The sequence below is a fragment of the Helianthus annuus genome, chromosome 13 (genome assembly GCF_002127325.2).
Source record: "Helianthus annuus cultivar XRQ/B chromosome 13, HanXRQr2.0-SUNRISE, whole genome shotgun sequence".
NCBI lineage: Eukaryota > Viridiplantae > Streptophyta > Magnoliopsida > Asterales > Asteraceae > Helianthus > Helianthus annuus.
In genome coordinates this window covers 58,646,392-58,654,407 of record NC_035445.2, presented here as the reverse complement: position 1 = coordinate 58,654,407, position 8,016 = coordinate 58,646,392, and positions in this window count along the sequence as shown.

Genomic DNA, 8,016 nt, shown 5'->3' with positions numbered 1-8,016 from the left:
TTAGGTATGGATATTAAGGCACACTAGGAATCCAACCTTTGGATTTCATTTGGCACTTTAACGATTTATGAAGATCTATCTATAAAGATAGAGGGATTCTCAATAAGTGTTTGACTTTGTTTCTTAAAAGAAACGAGAGTTTAAGGTTCTTGGGGAGATCACAAGTGATCATAATATGACAGAACCATACGAGTAGTTTGTCTTTGGGTTGACATCATAAAGTTGCATCAAGCATTCACACAAACGCATAAATTTTGCAGAAATAAAAACAACAAATCTTTATTTATGTAACAACGGAATTGCCTTGAAGTGTCAAAAGATAGCAACTAAGGTAATACAAAACACTAATTGTTCACTGCTGCATCATTGTTCATGTTTGCCTCATTGATGTTGAACACTCGTCCACGCGCTGGAGGTATGTTAACAAGCCTTGGGCAATTGTTCCTGTAGTGGGTAAGGTCACCACAATTATAACATGACCCTGGAGGGAACCGTGCTTGAACAGCAGCAGGGTTTGCAGCAGCTTGATTTGCATAACGACAAACATTGATCAAATGTCCCAACCGCCCACAGTGGGTACATTTGTGACACTGCTCTTGCTCTAGATGATGACGGTTGCATTTGTTGCACAACGGTGCAGTACCAACATAGTTTTGTCTTTTACAAGGTTGTGTTGGCTGGTTTGGTGCAACTTGTTTGTCTTGAGCAGTTACAGCGTAGCTTTGAGAGGCTTTGCGCTTTTTCTTCTTGGGCACCTCAGCACTTTCTTCCTTTGTTTCCACATGAGCAGTCTTGTCAGATGGTCTTAAGTCGCCCTTCCGAAACAGCTTGTGCTTCCTGATTTGGGATTCAGTCAGAGTGGCAGCCAATTCAATGGCTTGTCTGACAGTAGTAGGGTTGCTGCCAGTAACGATGTCCTGAACTACGTCAGGAAGCCCATCAATGTATTTCTCAATCGCCTTATCCAGAGGCGTAACCATAGTAGGGCATAACAAGCTCAATTCCTCATAGCGATCAGTATAGGCTCGATGTTCCCCACTGTCTTGCTTTAAATCATCAAATTCCCTTTCTAGAGCCCTAAGCTCATGACGAGGACAGAACTCCTTCATCATAAGAGCCCTAAGCTCGGCCCAAGTCTGTGCTAATGCAACCTCTGCACCGCGGTCTCTCATAACCCCGTTCCACCATGTAAGAGCCCTCTTCTGAAACACACTCGAAGAAAACTCGACCTTGCGATTTTCAGGACACTGAACGTGACGGAAAGTATTCTCAATGCTCTCGAACCATTGAAGAAGACCAGTTGCTCCCTCAGAACCATTGAACTTGAGCGGTTTAGCTGAGTTAAAAATCTTGAAATTGCATGGAGCATTGTTGTTGTTGATGGCTTGAGTTATTTGAGCATAAAGAATTGGGAAGGCAGCAGCCATTTGTTGCGCGATGATTTCCGCCAGTTCGGCATTCGCCATCTGATTGTCGCGTCGAGGAGGCATTCTAAAAGAGGAAACATGCGAGGAAACGAGTGAGAGAATTAGACGAAAAGAATGAGATGAAACAAATCTGATGAAAGCAAGGATAGTGGCCGTCTGTCTGTTACTACAAAGCAACAAACGACCTGGTGATTAATCAAAGCAAATAGGTCAAAAATAATGTATCGCGAAGACATGCTCGCCTATAAGTGGACACTCACCCCAAGAGTTCCCAGGTAAGAGTGACTGGTCCGATTATGTGGATTTGTACGAACACTCTAGCCTTAGACAGAAAACTCAGGGTACAGGCACCCACCCTTCCAGTTTGCATGTGTTCACAATATTTAGACCAACTTTGACGAGAGTTTTGAAAATTCAAAGGGGTTCAAAACCTTATAACAGAGGGTTCAAAACCTAGTAATCAATCATCCTAGAACAGATGATTAGTTTTCAAAGCGGTTTTGAAATTTATGTTCTTGTTGCGGTCGTCGCCTAAGGATAGGTGACGGTGTTGTTTTATGACTAAACGCAAGTAAACTCGCGTTAGGGTCCTAGGAAGGTTATAGACTAGGTCAAAGCATTACTAATAACCTAATTCCCTATAACCATGAGCTCTGATACCAACTTTTCTGTCACACCCCGACCACGTGGTACAACAAAACGTGGCGGAAACGTCGGGGAGTGTTGTAACAGAATCATTGTTTCATAACACATGGAAATTTAAATATTGTTTTATTGATTAAATGAACTCGTTGTTCTATTACAATCACATAAGTACAACTATGATCTTCCAAGTTTTAAAGTTGCTAAGGCACGAGTCCATCCTAAATGTAGCATGCATCAACAATCATCTCAAGACAGCACCTGAAACATGTGTAAAAATAGGTACGTCAGCATAAAAATGCCTGTGAGATACATAGGTTTTGTGAAAACGGAGTTCATGACTTATGTTTGAGAAAATGTTTAGTCATGAACTTTGTAAATTTGCTTTGTCTTGTAAATCATTTGAGAAACGATAGGATCAGATGATATGTATAAATAAGAGAATAATGTAGGGTTACTGAATAACCATGTAAAATGAGTTTGTATAAGTTAAGTTGTTTGAAAAACAATGTTTTAATAAAACGTTTATGGTATATATAAAATATACCTTGGTTTTAAGAAAGTTGAATAAGTAATATATTAAAATATATTTCAGTTCCAATATTGTTAACTCAAGTGTGCTAAATAACGCCACGGTATGTAATGCAATGAAAACACTTATATATAAGAAGTACCAGCGGCGTATCTACCATGTTTTCATCACATTACACTCGTTCCGTTATCCAAACACTAACCAAAACCAAATCGTTTGATAGATAGTATATTAAATATACTTTAGTTGTTCAAAATAATAGTTTTCAGTAGTATATTACAAGTATACCTTGGATTTATAAATAACATATTAAACCAGGTTTTAGTTTTGTAACTAACATATCAGTATATGCTTTGGATGTGATAGATAACATATTAAACTATGTTTTAGTTATGTAAGTAACATATCACAATATGCTTTGGATGATTACAAAATATATGTTGGTTCTGTACAACACCACACATGAGAGTATATCAAACTATACTTTTTGGGAGTATATCAAAATATACCTTAAAGGTGCGATTTAAGAATTCATTCAGACCTGGTGTATCAAACTACACCTTTGAGACTATAAGGATACCACAAAGGAAATCCCTATTTGGATGGAGAAACAAATTGGTTTCAGACATTCCATGACAACAGGAATGGGGTGTCTAGTCCTATAGCGCTATATCATACTACCAATCGGTCTGGTGAACAAAATAGGTACTATTCCAACAATTACTTTTGTAATTTTTTGAGAAATCAGTGTTTAAACCATAGATAGTCATTTAGTTTGTCAAAAGATAAATACTATCATGTATAATCAATTATACTTTGAAATCATGAAAATAACAGATAGGTACACATGCTTCACCCCAAAACAGTTCAGAAACAGTAAAAGAGGGGAACTATGTACTCACCTGAGATTGCTTTGAGTTCCTTGTATAATAACCAGATAATGCTAAAGATCACGGAATATCAACGGCACCTAATAGGTAGCTTATGTTAATATACCGGACCAAATCGGAAGGATCGGACAGTACGCGGGTTCGTAAACCAAACGAGTATGGAGACTCGTGTAATATGGCTTAGCAAAGCCTACATACTAAAATGAAACCTAATCTAAGTGCTTACGGTCCATCACGACCCGTTTAGGTAGCTTATGCTACCCAAACGCGTCGTTCGCGTAGAACGCGTCCGGAACGCCTAACATTGCGACCACACGGTATAACCTCGGAAGGTTATAGCTATGGTCACCTAATGTGTTTGGTCGGGTCCTAATGACCGACCAAATGGGTCGGGTTCGAAAGTATAAGCGATGGTTTAAATCGCTTACCTTACGACCCTATATAAACACTAAACTAAAAGTGACGAGCTAAGCATGTTAGAACATGCTTAACTAAGTTTAGAAACAGGTTTGGCATCAAAACAAACGGCTTTGATGCCCACGAGTAGTTTGGTTACAAAATATGCAAGAATGCACATTTTGGCCGAAACTACGACTCGTCACTGAGCCTAGATAACGTGGTGATCAGTAGGTATGGTCACTATGGACCATAACCATCGTGATCACGCTCACGTTATGAAGTTCCATGAACTTCGCATCGACCATAAGCTGGTCAATGCAGAAAGTCAACAAAACGTTGACTTTCGGACTCGAAAAGCGAATAAAAGAGCGAAAGAAGACTTACGGAGGGTCCCCGAGTGCAAATCAAGACCAAATAGCTCAGGTATGAAACAAAGGTTTCAACTTAGAGCTTCAAGATCTGATTTTGTGATTTTTACACTAAAGGGGGGGGTATTTATAGGAAAAGTGGAACCGTTAGGATCGTTTTATCGAATATCGTGCCTTGATCTCGTGCGTACATGTGTCCAGTGGATAAGTTCAGTAAACTTGACCCTTGGCCCTTTATTTGGGTGAAAAGGCATCGCCCTTTGATCGAACGAAAGGCCAGATTCTGCATTAAATGCAAAATCTTTCTGTCAGACATGTTCACGCGGCCCGCCTAAGGATTTGGCAAATCCTTACGCGCCCCGCCTAAGGTTCCCAGACCAGAATTTTCAATTTTGGTCCCTGCACTTCAGAAACACGTATTTTGGCCCATTTTTGGCACGTTTAAGCCTCGTTAACCTCATTTCAAGGCTCTAAGATGAAGTTAAAGTGTAGGGGACTTGAAATATGCTCAAAAATATTCCGGATGTCGGTTCGTTTGGCCGTACGATCGCGATGTTCGCTTAATTACGACGAAATGCGCATAAGCGTGAAAGACGATTCCAATGACGCGACGAATGGATTTTTCTCATGCCAAACACTAAGGCATAATATAAGGATGCTTACATAAATTTTTGGATGTCCGGATGTATTCAGAACGTGAGTTATGCGCGAAAGTGCAAACTTATGCACTTTTTGACACTTTTAGTCCCTGAATGATCCAAAAGTTTGTTTTAGCATACCAAAACCCCTCAAAGCCTATTTCTAAGCTATGTAAAGGATATATATGGTATGTTTAACTTATGGACATGTTCCGGAATGTTCGTTACAGTTCAAATTGGCATACTTTCGCAGTTTGTCAAGTTTAGTCCCTGTAAGCGAATTAACTTGTTTTTGCCATACAAAGCCTTCAAAACTTATTTCTAAGTTATGTAAAGGTTATTTAAGGTATGTTAAGTGCATGATGGTCTCCCGGAGTATTTGTCGCATTAAACTGAGTACGTTTATGCACCAGTTTGCGTATAATTCTCTAGAAAGCGTTGTAGAGTATGAAATTGAACAAGAATTGATATGTGCAAAGCATACACATATTTATACAAATCCCAAGTATGAAATACAATATTTCCTTGGTTTGGCATTTGTTTGATGGTTGAAGTGACACAGGTGTCACAAACAACACGCCAATAGATTGAATAAACTAAGTTAAATTTATGAACCCGTGATAATGGGTCAAACGGCTAGTAATCACTCGCAAGAGTTGCATAAAATGGTATGCTCGAAATATGAGAAAAACGAGCATGAAATTCTATTGTGAGCGTAAAACCTTGTAATGGTGTCGATACACCAAAGTTTACAAGCCCGAGGAACAGGTAATTAAGTCTATTATACTATAGAATTGTATGATGAAAAATATGTACACATAGCTAATGGGTCGGATAATCGAAACAAGGAATTGTGAACCATCCGTTCATAAACCGGGTTTCGTTATGTGAAATTTATATGGTTAGATCCGTAATTTTAATACGGACACATAGGAAAAAGAATCGGCTAAAACAGACATGTAAATAAAAAGTTATGCAAGTTTAAAGTTGAGATTTTTGAAAAATTTGGAGCTGGCAGAAATGCAGGAAATCAACCTGCACCCGCTGGAAATTGGGTTCCCCCGCGGTACGCGCCAGGGAACACTAGTTCTGGCGCGACACGCGAGAGCGCTCGCGGGGCGTGAAGGATCTGATGGAGTCTGTCGCGTGGCGCGACAGACCAAGAATTGAAATTTTATTTTTGTTTTCAATCGTATGATACGACAACCTGTTTATACTTATTTTATTGATGTCAAAACTAACAATTATTATGGTTTTGACCTTAGGTGATGTTCGTCTCATTCCGGATGCTGATCAAGCAAGTATGCAAGAACCAAACACAAAGTTTTGAAGCTTCCGCGATAATTTAATCTTGTTTTAGATGATGTTTATTTTGTAAACACTAACTATATGTTGCATGTTTTAAACTAGCCAGTTGGAAATTTTAGAACGACTTAACTATGTAAACTTAGTTTTTATAACTAAGTTTTGTTATTATGCATTTTGGCTTGGAAAATGCATCTTTTATATTAAAATCTTAAATAATGAGATGGGTGTTACACTTAGGTCATTACAATCCAAATAAATTAAAGAGTAAATTATAAGTTTTGTCCTTTATGTTTGTACCAAATTGCAGGCGGTGTCTTTTGTTTTTAAATTTGACGAGTTTTGTCCTTAACGTTTCAAAATCATGCACGTTATGTCCTTTAGCTTTAACTCAGTCAGATTCTTTTTGTTAAATATGGTCATGTGCCTTGCACATGAGGGTATTTTTGTTATTTTACTCTACAGGGACTATTGAGTAAATAACTTATATCAAGGGACTAAATGTGAAAAAAGATTAAAGAATAAGATATAAATAAAAAACCTAATTAAAAAATTCTCTCTCTCTCTCTATATCAAACACCTCTCCACTCACTCTCTCTAAAAAACTTGCAACAACCTCCAGCATCACTGTCATATCTCCTCCAGCCACCACCACCACTACTGACATTTCTCTCTCTCTCTAAACTCCCCCACTCTGTTCTCTCTACATACTTTCTCCCTCCGAGCCCCCACCACCACCATTTGATCCAAACATGATCTCCCAAAAGTATTTACTTTTGAAAAAGAGGCAAGAAGATGTTTAGAGAAGGTGTTTAGAGTTGTTTCACACACTTAAGAAAGTCAAAGTGAGGGCCCATAAAAACTAACCACCACACGTTCCTCTGGTATGATTTTCTCACCCACCTTCACTGTAAATTAATGTTAACCATAGATCTAGAAATTGCCCACCATCCACCGTTGTCCCACCATCCACCACCCGCATGCTGCCATCGCCACATCCCACCCCCAAATCCGAATAGTTGACCACCAAATCTAATGTAGAGGATTATAAAAAAACCCTAAAGTTGCACAAACTAATCATGAGGAAAACCACGTTTAAGAAGGTGGAAACACTAGGAGTCATTGAACTATGGTGTTGACGGTGGTGGCTTCCCGCTGCAGCAACCACTGCGTTTAGGAGGGGGAACTGACGACGGGGAAAAGATGAGGGGTGTTTAGGAGTCTTATCGTTCTGATCTGGTTAAAGGTGGTGGAGATTGGTGGTTGCTTATGGTGGCTGTGATGGTGTTAACGGTGGCGAAGATTGGTGGGTGAGGTTGGTTGTGGCGGTGGCTAGTTGAAGAAGATAATTCGATATACAGAGAGAAAGGTTTAATCTTTTTTACAAATTTAGTCCCTTGATATGAGTTATTTACTCAATAGTCCTTGGAGAGTAAATGATAAGAATACCCTTAAGTGCAAGGCACATGACCATATTTAATAAAAAAAAAATCTAACTGAGTTAGGGCTAAATGACATAACGTGCAGGATTTTGAAACGTTAAGGACAAAACTCGTCAAATTTAAAGGGAAAGGACACCGCCTACAATTTGGTAGAAACATAAAGGACAAAACTTGTAATTTACTCTAAATTAAAAACATTGTCTTAACAAAACAAACATAAAACTAGATGCCAGCTACAAGGAATCTCTGCCGCATGTCAGCCTCTATGTGCCAATAAACCTTACGTGCATACTAAAAGCCAACTACGCTGAGTGATTCCTAGCTTATACTAAGGTAACTATAAACTTTAACAAGTTAATAACAGTTAATAATC